Below are 12,634 nucleotides of genomic sequence, written 5' to 3'. Positions count from 1 at the left end.
TCACTTAACTAGCGAACAATCATGGACACATCTCCTCACTTGTCAGGAAGACAAGATCTTGAGAAGATTGAAGCTGGCAAGGCTATCGGCCAGCATTATGTCAACCTTCTCTATAGAGTATGTCCTGGATAGCTGCATCATAGTGTGGAACAGTTGCTGCAGAGAAATGGATTGGAGGGAAATCTACAGGACCACAAGAGTATTTCCCCCACCCCCCCATAGACATGATCTACCAGGATCCTTGTCTGAAGAGGGCACACAAAATCACTGAGGACCCCTCCACCCTTCCCACAGCATCTTCCAGCTGCTCCCATCAGGGCAGAGATACAGGAGCATCTGAGCCAGCACCACCAGGCTGAGGAACAGCTTCTTCCCATAGGCAGTGAGAATGAACGACCAAAGGAACTACTCACGCTATCCATCCGAGATTCTCATATTCATAAAATAATCTATTATATGTGAATACATCCTTCATATGTATTGTTTGTCTGTATGCGAGTTATGGCGGGTTGTGTGCTGCACATTTTGCACCGAGGAACAGAGAATGTGGTTTCATTAGGTTGTACTTGTGCAATCAGATGACAAACTTGACATTTCCACTCTCACCAACCCTCTCTCCATTGCAATCGCCAGCTTCACGACCCTTCAAGCTCTCTGTGCTCTTCAAGTTCTGCTCCCCAACCTATCTATTGCCAGTTCCAGCACCAGTAGCCATGCCTTCAGCTGCCTGAGACCAAGCTCACTCAGAATTGGCTCCTGTGCACTCCTTTCTACCTTCTTGACTATTTATTGCCTGACCAAATATTTATTTTCATTAACCTGAATCTCTGCAGATGCTGTCCAACGTGGTGCACATTTCCTCAAACTTTTGACGATTACTGTAGATCACTAGCATATGCAGCAGTTTAAGTTTTCAAAATTATTTCTTTGAGTGCCTTGGCATTAAGAATTGTTAGATTGCACACCTTAGGATGTTTACTACATGTAACATGGTACATTAATTGATGATTTAGCTGTTGTAAGAGACAAAGGTTCTTTCAACTCACCTGTACTAATTTTGAGTAGTTAAGGAAAAACTGTTTGCAGTAGCAAAAAGATCAGTAAGTATTGGACACTCATTCCAACCAATTTTCCCCTGCAACCACTGCAACCGTGTCTGCCTGTCCCGCATCGGACTTGTCAGCCACAAACGAGCCTGCAGCTGACGTGGACATTTACCCCTCCATAAATCTTCATCCGCGAAGCCAAGCCAAAGAAAGAAGAAAGCATGGTAAAAAATTTTCAAAGCTTGAATTTGACACCATTGTCTGAAAGGACAGCAGAAGATTAGAACACAAGAAACAGGAATAGGAGTCAGCCATCTGGCCCATCGAGCCTACTCTGTCATTCAATAAGATCATGGCTGATCTGATCATTGACTCAACTCCACCTTTTCCCAATATCACTGGATTCCTTTTTTTATGTAAAAATCTATCTAACTGAACCTTAAATAGGTTTAATGAAATAGCCTCAACTGCTTTCCTGGGCAGAGAATTCCACAGATTCACCAGTCTGGGAAAAACAGTTTTTCCTCATTTCTGTCTTAAATCTACTCCCCTGAATCTTGAGACTGTGTCCCCTAGTTCTGGTCTCAGCTATCAGTGAAAACAATTTTCCTACCCTTTTCTAATCCCCTTCATAATTTTGAATGTTTCTATAAGATCTCTTCTCATCCTTCTGAATTCAAATATAATCCTAGGTGATTTAGTCTTTCCTTGTAGGTCAATACTTGTGTTGATGGATTATGGGAAAGGGGTGACAGGCACAGTGAGCTAAATGTCATCCATTTACATTGGAAGAAAAAGCAAATATTATCTGCAAGAGCACCAGAATTGAATAGCAAGTCCTTTCTCTCAAATGTTTAGAGTATGCTGATGCACTTAGTGACAGAATGGATTATTTCTTGGAGAAGTTCTCCCTATAGTTATGGCATTGTCAATTGATGCAAGAGCAACTAGGATCAGTCTATTAATCCCAGCATTTGCTCCCCATAATCCCCAAACTCAGCAACCTGTGCACCAACGAAATCAATGGAGGTCACACCAAATACCCTGGCAGGCATCTCAAGCTCGGAGTTTAACATGGAGTTCCACCAGGTTACTCGGTGCCAATCTGTATCTTGGGTATTCAAACACTGCTCCACTGAAGGAGGCAAGCCAACAATCTATCCGCATCAGAGGTTCATGAGCACACTTTTTCAATGGAAATTCAATTATCAGGTAAAAAGACCCCACAATGTCCCCCATAGTGCACCAACCTATACCATCTATGACAGTCAATACATCCTCCACTGGCCTCACTTACATTGTGCACAGAGAACCAGAGTGAAAGCAGAGGGACTCAAATAAGAGCAGTTAGGTACAGTGTTACAGTGCCACAACTGGGTTAGAATACAGCGCTGTAAGGAGTTTGTACGTTCTTCCCGTGTCTGCACGAGTTTCCTCTGATGTTCTGGCTCCTCCCACTATTCAAAACTTGATAGGTCAATTGGGTAGAGTTGGGCAGCACGGGCTCATAGGCCAAAAGGTGTATAATAAAAAGATGATCAGAAACATTGGCATTGGTTAGTTTCACTACCCCAGGATATGAACAATTACCATAAGTGGTATTCCTATGCTTAACCATTTCTTCCTGTAAACACCTCAACCCCTCCTCCTGTTCCATTGCTCTGTGTATCTGTCATACCATCTTGTCAACAACTTTTATTCTCAAAGCACCTCTGAAACCATCAACCACACAGAACCAGACAAAATTTGAAACTGAGGCAGCAAGTTGGGACAGATGACCAAAAAGTGGGAGAAAAAGGCATCAACATTTCAGCCAGAATCCTTTATCAAGACACTGACCAAAAGTATGGACAGAGAACTTTTAAATATCTTCAAGGAGGAATTTGGCATGACCAGGTCTTGGCAACTGAACTCATGGCTTCCAAAAGGTGTAGAGGAGAGGCACAAGAGAGTTTTAGTTTTTGAAGTCAATAAGCCAGCAGATTGTCCAAATAGGGAGGAGTGAGGCCTGAAATACTAACTCTCATTTCTACACTTGTTGACAAGTTTCCAACATTTCCTGTTTTGGTTTGGGTTATTAAACTAAAACTTCCCAGAGTATGCATAATGGACTTCTTTGCTCATGACCAGAGGCTTGTTCTTTCATTCATCATCAAGTGAGACACAGCAGGTGGTGGAATCTAGAACCACCCCCCCCCCCCACCCCCCAACACACAAACTCTCCTGGATGAACTCAGCAGACCAAGCAGCATCCATGGAAGAAAAAAGTTGACAATGTTCCAGGTCAGAACCCATCAATGAGCTGTCTTGAGGGGTTACAACCCAAAATGTCGACAATTCTCTGACTCCCACTGATGTTGCTCAACCTGCTGCGTTTCTCCAGCAGATTTTGTGTTACTCCCTCAATGTCAAATCTAGCTCAGTTTTAAATTATTGCTGTTAAAAGATGTGCTGCCTCAGTAACACAAAAATATGACTGGTTTTGTCTGACTAGGAATCCACATTGGATATCCCAGTTTACATCAAGTGACCAATATCCCTTGTGATTTGGTTGGAGGGCTGTCTCTAAATAGAGTAACTGGCAGACACTGTACATATTAGGAGTCCGGTTTGCTTCATACAGGCACCAGTTTAAAATTCCTAAAGAATGAAAACAGATCAGAATTGCTCATTGAGTAACATGTACAAAATTAGACAAGTGAAACAACAGGGAATAACACTGGCATTACAGCAATGTAGTTGAGTTTTGAAATCACAGCAAAATGATGGGTGTCACCAGCAAATTAAAAATACAAATGTTCACTCAGTGCCATTTACACTGAATGCAGGGCTGACCTTCCAATGCAGAAGTTGTGCATGCTCATTTCCAGAAGCCTGTTTACACCCTGACAAACTCCCACATTAGCAATCTAATAAACTCAAAACAATTTGAAGTATCTTGATAGAAAATGACATGTTTGTCAGGTTGTGAGGGAAGACTCCTACTACTTGTGAAAATAGTGCCAATAATCTTCCATATCCAAGGATGTTTTGGCATCCAAAGACAGCCCCTTGAGCTGTACAATCCTCCCTCACCATTACACTGGAATGTCAGTCCAAATCTGGAGTCTCCAAAGTGGTTGATATTGACCTCCAGGGGTCAACAGGACTAACCAAGAAGTCAATAACGCTGGTGTCGATTGTACTTTTGCAGTGGAAAGCAGGGGCAGATCCATGGAAAATACTGCCATGTCAGTGGTGGCCAACCTCTTTCAAAAGTGGGCCTTGGTGACCACCATGTTGTATTTGCCTTTGGCCTTTGAATAAGTTGAGAGCAAACAGCAGTACAGAGTGAACATAGAAAAAAAGATGTGTATGTTCTTTGCACTTTTGGTGGCACCCTACACCACCCCCTCCCCCAGTCCAGCATCACAACACCACCATCCCTCCCCCCCACCCTGGGTCCAGAGCCAGGATTCCATGCCTGTGGGTCGATGAGGGATCAAGTATTCCATGAAGGGATCGATGGGCTAAAATGTTTGGGGATCCCTGCATTTTAGTCCCCAGAGTGAGACTTGAAGACACAACTTTCCAGCGTCTAATGCAGGGCAGACAATATCCATCATATCCCAAACTTCAAACTCAGTAGGTCCATGAATTACTTTGACATGTACTGAACCACCTACATACAGAAATAACAGCTTTAAACTTGCTAATTCAAAGGAGCAATTATTCAATACAATGTGACATCAAGCCAAATAGCAAGCAATGGATCCAAGTATTTTCCCATTCACACCCGACTTAGTACTTCAATTAGATTGGAGAAATGAATGGTATTTCACCATCGAAGCAGTGCTCCACACCAGCTCTCAGTTTAAATAATAGTACAACTTTTTAAATCATCTTTGTTCTGACCTTTCGATATTTCCAAATTTAATCACTCCACCTTGCTGGCCAGAACTTCAGCAGCAGAGGTTCTAATCTCAGGAGTTCCTTCCTAAACCTCACCACCTCTCTATACTCTCTCCATCAAGTGAAAACCCAAAAGTGCTGTGGCGAATGAGAGAGACAAAAGAGTTAACATTTCTGTTGAAGACCATTGGTCAGAACTCAGAATTCCCTTGATGCAGAATGAAGTGCATCCCGTTATTATCCAGATGATTATCAAACAGGTTGGATAGGAAAATGCTATTTAATAAATAAATAAATAAATAGAATGGTGTGCTTGCTCCTGGAGGGTGAATGACCAGGTACGTCAAGCCTCCTCGCCTGCCAATCATGGCTCAGCCTACCCACAGGCAAGCACATACCTTGCTATTGGCATCTTGCCAACGGCTCCCTTAATCACCTTCCCCATTTTAAGCACAACTGAGTCAGCCCCACCAGCCAGCTGCTACATGAAGCCCAACACATGGAGCAGCTGGTTCACTTCTCCATGAGGATCAAACTGTAGCTCCACTCCAGGTGGCAAGTTGTGGGTGCTGCTGGAGAGATCATTACCATTGTAAGCTGTGTGCCATTAAAGGGTGAACAGCTGTGCCTACTGGTCTTCTAGGGGTGATGGGTACAGTTTTATACTATCATAGATTGTAGTGTATATTGATCATTTAGTTGTGTCTACTGTGGTGTGAAAGGTGTGCAAGAGAGACCCCTGTTGCGACTTCCCCCAAGCATTTAAAGATTCTTTATACTTAATCTGCATTCCGACTCGTTATTTCCTGGACCCGCTGAACTGGTTCCTCACATCACACCCATTCTTCTACAGGTGCACCCTGCCAAAAGCATCCCAAGTGTAAGCACCACAGCACTGCTCTGCCTAAAGTCACAAACTGTGCAAGTTGGTCAACAGTTCAGGACATCACACAAAACTCCCTTCTCTCGATCATCTGCTTTGGAAAGGCAGTCTGCAACATAGAAGGACCCATGCCACCCCAGACACCCTATCCTCCAATCAGAGAGAAGGTTGAGGAGTCAAATCACACACCAAGACGTTCAAAAACAGTTACTTCTCCATAGCCATCAGATTCCTCAATGAACCTCACAATTATGGTGCCCTTGCTATGTACTAACTGATCTTTCATTGTTACACTGTGCATCAAAATGTGTTCTTACACTTTTGCTTTGTACTGTGTATACATGTAAGAATGGGCTTGCTTGCAAAATAAATCCTTCTCACTCCACCAGGCAAACACAATAATAAACAAACTTTATACCATTCACACTGCAATTAACATGCATACATCAGCTGCAAGGAATCCAAACATTTCCCTCAAAGCTCTCCCAGAAGCATTTAGAGCAGCAAGTGACATTGGCTACATGTTCAGCACATCTGGATTCTCTGAAGCTTTCCAAATCCAGTCTGGGAGATCAGGCATACACATTTATAACTTTCATCATTCGTAAACCAAATCCTGCACCAAGTTCATGCTCCCAGTTTCAAAATAGAAATTTACAAGTTAATGCAGACACTTGTCGCCACTAAACCCACACTGGTGGGCCCCCTACAGAGTTTGGCTGATGCTTTCAATTACATCATGCTGGTATTTGTATGGTCTGCACTGGTGTCAAGTAACTGATAGTTATGTAACCCAGCTAAACAGAAAATTCAGTCTGTGGAATAGATCAATAAACACACCCAATTTTAGATGAGCAATCCTGTTATTTCATTGCACAAAAAAAAATTGGAAGTAATCTTGGGTATGGAAGAGAGACCCTGTAGCTGGATTAATAATGCAATGATTTCATTTTGCCTTTCCATGACTGAGAATACATTGCTCTGTTCACTGTTGCTTGCCGAAGGCAAATGTAGCTGGAGATGTCACGTGTGTGTACTCCTGATGTTTGAATGAAGAGTCAAAGGATCTGCAGCATTGGACCAGAACAGAGCTGCAGCTCTGTCTGTGGTTGTTACCAGTGGTGCATGTAGATTGGTAACTATGTGCTTGGGAGGACCTGTCCATGTACATGTATGTCTTGTAACTGTGGTATAAAAACTACCTTAACATTAAAATCTTTTCTTTTCATGTTGACCTTTTTCAAGATACGACTCCATACCATCCAACACCATATTACTTCGAACACCTGATACCTCAGCTTCCTAGTACCCTCGCCTTGGCCTTTTTAGCAACAATGTTTGCATCCAGATCCAGCTGGCTCCTCTTCCCTCTTCTAAGGCATAGTCATCCTCAAGCAATTTTTGTTGTGTAACAAAAGCAGTCACTACAGCCTGAGCCTTTAAACGTGTAGTTATTGTACTAGAAACTCTTGAGCTTGATCCAGAAGAACTTGGTTTGCTTCTCTGGCTTCCAACATTTGACACCGTCATGTGGTTGGATTTCTTCCTGCATGTCAGATGTTGCCTCATTATTTGACTCATTCCAATTTGAATTGCGCATCCTTTGCATCTTCATCCTCTCCACTTCCATTTTGTGACACCTTCAGCCATTTCCAAATTGCTATCTTCACATTCTGTTAATGACTCCTGCAAAGGTTTTATAAAGTCTTCACTCCCATCGACCAAAGCTGCTGCTGCTTCTATTGCCAGATTCAGTCCCGCAACGAGAGCCCTTTTGGCTCTACTTGTATCGAGATTCTATTGCTTCAGTTCTGCTTGAGATCCACATGTCTTCAATGCATCAAAGCCACATCAGCCATGGCCATTTTATGCATTACCATCCAACCATCTGACGAGCTCAAGCACCAAGCATGCACAACGTAAGTCAAATCAGCAGGTCTCCAATGGCACGTCCAAACTGTGTTCAAACTGCAACAAAATACACAGCAGTCCACAAACGTCAGCTTACCATTTCTGATGGCAGTGATGTGCTGTTGTCAAGAAGTTTCCAATGCAGCATCCGTCAATATTGCTGATACTCAGGAAATGTCTCTACCAATGTGTCTATAGGACCTCCTTCTCTAGTATTAGAAGCTATTGATCCCTCTCTGGCCGATACTCAGACGAATGGATGCAAATTACTGTGAGCAGTCTTCTCTCAGGTTTTCCAATGTGGCCACCATATTGAATTCAGTATCACTCCAAACCAAAGAAGGATCATTTTCTATCTTCTATTTTTCTATTTTCTGTTCCAACAATATTTTCTGTTGACTGAAATGTCAGGACTACTTATCCACAAAAGCTGCTTGGAGGCTAGGTGGGGTTCTTGTTTGTGACGAGTTTTGATTGATTCGCCAAAGTCCAAGGAGTTTAAATGGTTTATTATCAATACTAAATACTTGTAGCGATCCATAATAATCTGACATTCCAATAATTATAATAATGACTATTGTAACAATTTTCTTTAATATTCTACGAAATGTCTATAAATAACAGTAGTAACAGTCAACAAAAAAAATGCGAGCCTCACTCACCCTCCTTACACAACCCGCCAGCCCAGTCGACAGGCTAACAAACTGAATCTTTTGTGCCCAAACCCCCATGCATGCGCCAACTGTCCCCAGTATGTGAAACTAACTGCACATGCGCCAAGTGACAGGAAAAAATTGCTTGCGTCATGGCAAAGAATGGCAATTTTGATCCCAGAACGCTGCCTCGCAACAAACCAGAGGTAAGCAACCCCTTTTAGCCCCTACAGTCACTGTTGGAATGCAAGAAACATGGTAGCATGCACACCAAAATTCCACAGTGATATGTAAAACAGCCTGAAGTTACAACGTGGATCAAAGAATGAATATTGGCCGTGGAAAATAGGATGCCACTATCTTTCACATCCACTGAGAAAGCAGAGCCTCTTTTTGATATCCTACCCAATGATACCCATTAGGGGAGGACCTGCACGATTCAGCCAGGTTGTTGCACTCAGGATTCTGCAGTGGATATTAACAACTGACACCAACATGCAAATGTTGCTAACTGAACCAAAGTGCAGGCTAAAATTGCATTCATCATGTTGGACATCTGCACAAGTGACCAGTCAGTAATGCAATTACCTGGAAACCTATAGCAATATAAAAAGACTGCTGTGCACGATTATGCATTGTTGAAAATAAAAGTGTGCAAACAAAATGGACTATTTTTAAAAAGATATCTGGAGGCAGCAATGGATTGTTTGTGATGCATCTCCAATGTTAAAACAAAAATTTATGTCGAGCTCAAAAACAAAACTCTTGAGAGTTTCAATTATTATCTTGAAAACCAGCCCAGGACTGGCAAAGCAAATTGGAAGAATTCAAAATACAAAAAAAACTTTCATTTCTATAAATAGCTTTCTCATCTTTTTTTAGAATGCCTCAAAGCACTATATGCAACTAATGAAATATTTTTGAGATGTAGTCACAGTTGTTGTATAGAAAACAAGACAGGGAATTTCTACACAGCAAGCACCCACAGACAAGCAAATAATGCATCTCAGTAAAATGGGGAAAAACTGCAAGTACTGAAAATTTAAAATAATATTTGAAATTTTGAAGGGCTAGAGAATATTGATCTCAAGTAGAAATTCTCATGAAAAGTCTTCAAGATGTTACAGTAACTGTTTTCTTTCCTCAGATGCTATCCGACCTGCTACACATTTCTAACATTCTTTTTTATTTCTACCAACAACAAAGGTTCAACCCAACTTCCCTCCCTGTCCCACCCCTTTCCCATCCTCATTCTTTCTATTTGGACAGGTTCGTGGAGGGACACGAGGCCCATGAAGGCAAATGGGACTCGCCAAGGAAGGCAACTTGCACAAGTTGGGTTGAAGAGACTCTTTCCGTAAAGTAGATTTCCCCCCAAACTGATCAGCAGTGATAAACAAGCTTTCATCAATCTTTCCCACCCAGCACCATCATTATTTCCTCTCTACCTCTCAATGCCACTCAAAACATACCTGAATTCAACACCCAACATTACCAAAAACAGCTGATACCCCCTCTATCAGATTTTTGAATGGAAAATAAACCACAGACTACCTACCTTACTTTCTCTTTTGCACTTTTTTTTTTAATTGATTTATGGACTATAATGCAGCTTCAAAACAAATTTTGCAACACACATTCATGACAATAAATCTGAAATCAAAAAACTTCAAGGAATAAACATTAATATGTAAGCATATTACAAGTTCCCATTTTAGTAAAATGGAATTATAACTAAGGGATAGTTTAGACAGGAGGAATTGAATGGTTACAGTTAACATTAACCATCACAAGTCACAGCCAGTACTGTGGAAGAACTAAGGGAAGGCTGTTCCAGATTTGAATGCATTTGCAAAAACATTGTGATTTTGCAAGGGAGAACCATTCTGACGGCTGAAGAGAAAGCAGCTTCTTGAACCAGCTCATTTTTTATGGAATTCAGGGGAAAAGCATGCTCTGTGAATGACTGGACCTTTTGGAAAAGAAAGTGCTTCATTTTAAGTGTGCCAGGGTCTTGGAAGCTTTGTGGAGACCACCCAGTTAGAGTGGGGTGGCCTCCACAAAGCTCGTGTGGATGGACATTTGTTTAAAGAAAATGCAAGTCATAACTCCAGTCTTCCCATCAGTTCATCACTAATTCTGGGCATCAAATTTCAAAGGCCTATACACTACCCAGCATCTGTGGAGAGAGGAGAATGCAGTTCAAAGTTTATACTACATGTTGATGATCTTTTATCAGGGATAGTCAGACCAGCTATGTTTACAGCAAAAAGAGACAAGCCATTTGACCCAACAAGCCTGCTGCTGTATGCGATTTCAAAATATGCAATACATTTTCACACTCCCAGGCCTTCCAGCATAGATGCACTGATGTTAATGAGATTGGTGAAGTCACCAAAATAAAAAATTGGACCCCATTTTGCTCTGGAATAAAAATAGAAATTTACCAGAAACGTTCAACAAGTCCAACAGCATCTGTAGGAAGAGAAAAGGGATTAGCATTTCATCAGAATCAAGGAAGCAGCAAATCGGCAGCAGTTTACTGAAGAGGGAGCTGGTGGTATTAAGGAGAGGAGGTTCCAGGTCTGGTAGAGGACACTGTTATAGAGGATACAGGCAATCCTTTGAATGCAAAAGGCTTCAAATTGATTAGCAAAAATACCAATTGGATGTGCTATTAAATACTAAATAAAACTTGATTCTTTGGAAAAGATGGATACAAGTTCAGACCATTCTTACTGGACTGAGGCAATTTCTCCATCCTTTCAACAACATTCCAGCATCTCAAAAACAAGATTATAATTTGGACCAAAGTTGATGCTACACTTCAAGGATTTTTCTTCCAGAAAATGTTCCCTTTTTTTCAACTTAAAAACATTCCAACAAATTGGCAGAGTTCTGTTACTTTTATTCTCAGTTTCCAGTCCTACCCTCCTCATCAACATGTGATGACAAGAATGAGTTTATCATCATATACATTGTCCATGTACATATGCAATTAAATTCTTACTTGCTGGAGCTTAACAGGTACTTTGTGAAAACTACAAAAATATACATTAAAAGAGAATAAATACAAAAGAAAATAATTCAGTAATCTTGGTTCAAAAGAGAGGCATTACAATACTGCAGAGAGTCTTTTGTCATGTGTCGGAGCAATTTAAGATTAGTGTCTCGAGGGGAGCTCACGAACAGTAGAGAATGTGCTCATCAGCATTATCAAGATTGATTTCAAAGTGAAATTATTAATGGAAGTTTGAAGCCCTTACTCTCTGTAGTGTTTTTTTTAAATTTGAATGACATGCACACAATCAACTCCGGATTTAAAAACCTAGCTGGGAGAAGAACACCAATTAAAAAAGCACCTTACCGTAGCAACTTTGTTTACAACTCCAATAGGAATTATATATTCCCATTCAAAACTATTACGACTCAAACCCACAGCCACAGAAAACAACCTACCTAAAAGTAATGACATGCTAAGGACACCAGCAGATCTTACGATTGTCAGGAACTGCAGACTGCGGGAGATTCAAACAGCTGGCACATGAGCAGCCAAAGCACAGGCCATTTAAACACCTCGGCAGATTCATTCAGCCAGCACACAGACCATTTAAAGACCACAGGAGTTACCAGCAGCCAATCCATAGGCCACTTAAAAAGACCCAACCATGCAAAGACAGGTGAGCAGCTACAAGTCAAGCTAAGACACAAGGTTCCGAGGTCTTCAATCCCTACATCCTCTTCGGAAAATAAATTTGATGAACTCAGTCAGATTACAGAAGCAGAGGGACATCAGGGATTGCTGTGCTTCAGAGACATGACTGAACAATTGCATCCCAGGTACAGCATTGCAGCCCAAGAGCTTCAGCCTCCATCGCATCAGTGTCAGGAAAAAAAAACGGAAGGCAGTGTTTGTGACGTCAACTCATCTCGATGCACAAACATGGTTATGTCCCAGTCTGCTCCCTTGACCTAGATTATCTGGTGATCAAGTGCCACCTATTCTACTTACTGAAGGAGTTCACTGCCATCATTCTGTTCGCATTCCATCACAGGCTAACATTAGGCTAGCAGTGGAGGAGCTGAGCACTGATTAACAACCATGAGACAGCACACCCTGATGCCTTCCTGATCATTGCAAGGGACTTCAAATGGGCCAACCTGAAGAAGTTTCTAACGAACTACCACCAAGTCGTGCACGAATCCAGGGGAGCCAATGTACTTGATAACTGCTTCACCACCATGAAGAA

At 41.7% G+C, this 12,634-nt stretch overlaps 1 protein-coding gene across 9 annotated transcripts in view; it reads right to left on the bottom strand.

Moving 5' to 3' along the window:
- LOC138749166 (uveal autoantigen with coiled-coil domains and ankyrin repeats-like) overlaps nt 1–12,634 on the bottom strand; it is a 109,310-nt gene that overhangs the window by 75,131 nt on the left and 21,545 nt on the right. The window contains exon 1 of one of the 9 annotated variants that reach the window (XM_069910181.1): nt 10,832–10,859. The exons of the other annotated variants lie outside the window; for them this stretch is intronic. The gene's annotated coding sequence lies outside the window, so the exon portion shown is untranslated. Of the gene's footprint in view, nt 1–10,831; nt 10,860–12,634 lie in introns of those variants that run through there. 9 annotated transcript variants of the gene reach the window in all.

The sequence above is a fragment of the Narcine bancroftii genome, chromosome 14 (assembly GCF_036971445.1).
Source record: "Narcine bancroftii isolate sNarBan1 chromosome 14, sNarBan1.hap1, whole genome shotgun sequence".
NCBI classification, from domain to species: Eukaryota; Metazoa; Chordata; class Chondrichthyes; order Torpediniformes; family Narcinidae; genus Narcine; species Narcine bancroftii.
Note: the sequence above shows the minus strand (reverse complement) of the source record. Positions and strands in the feature narration are given on the sequence as shown.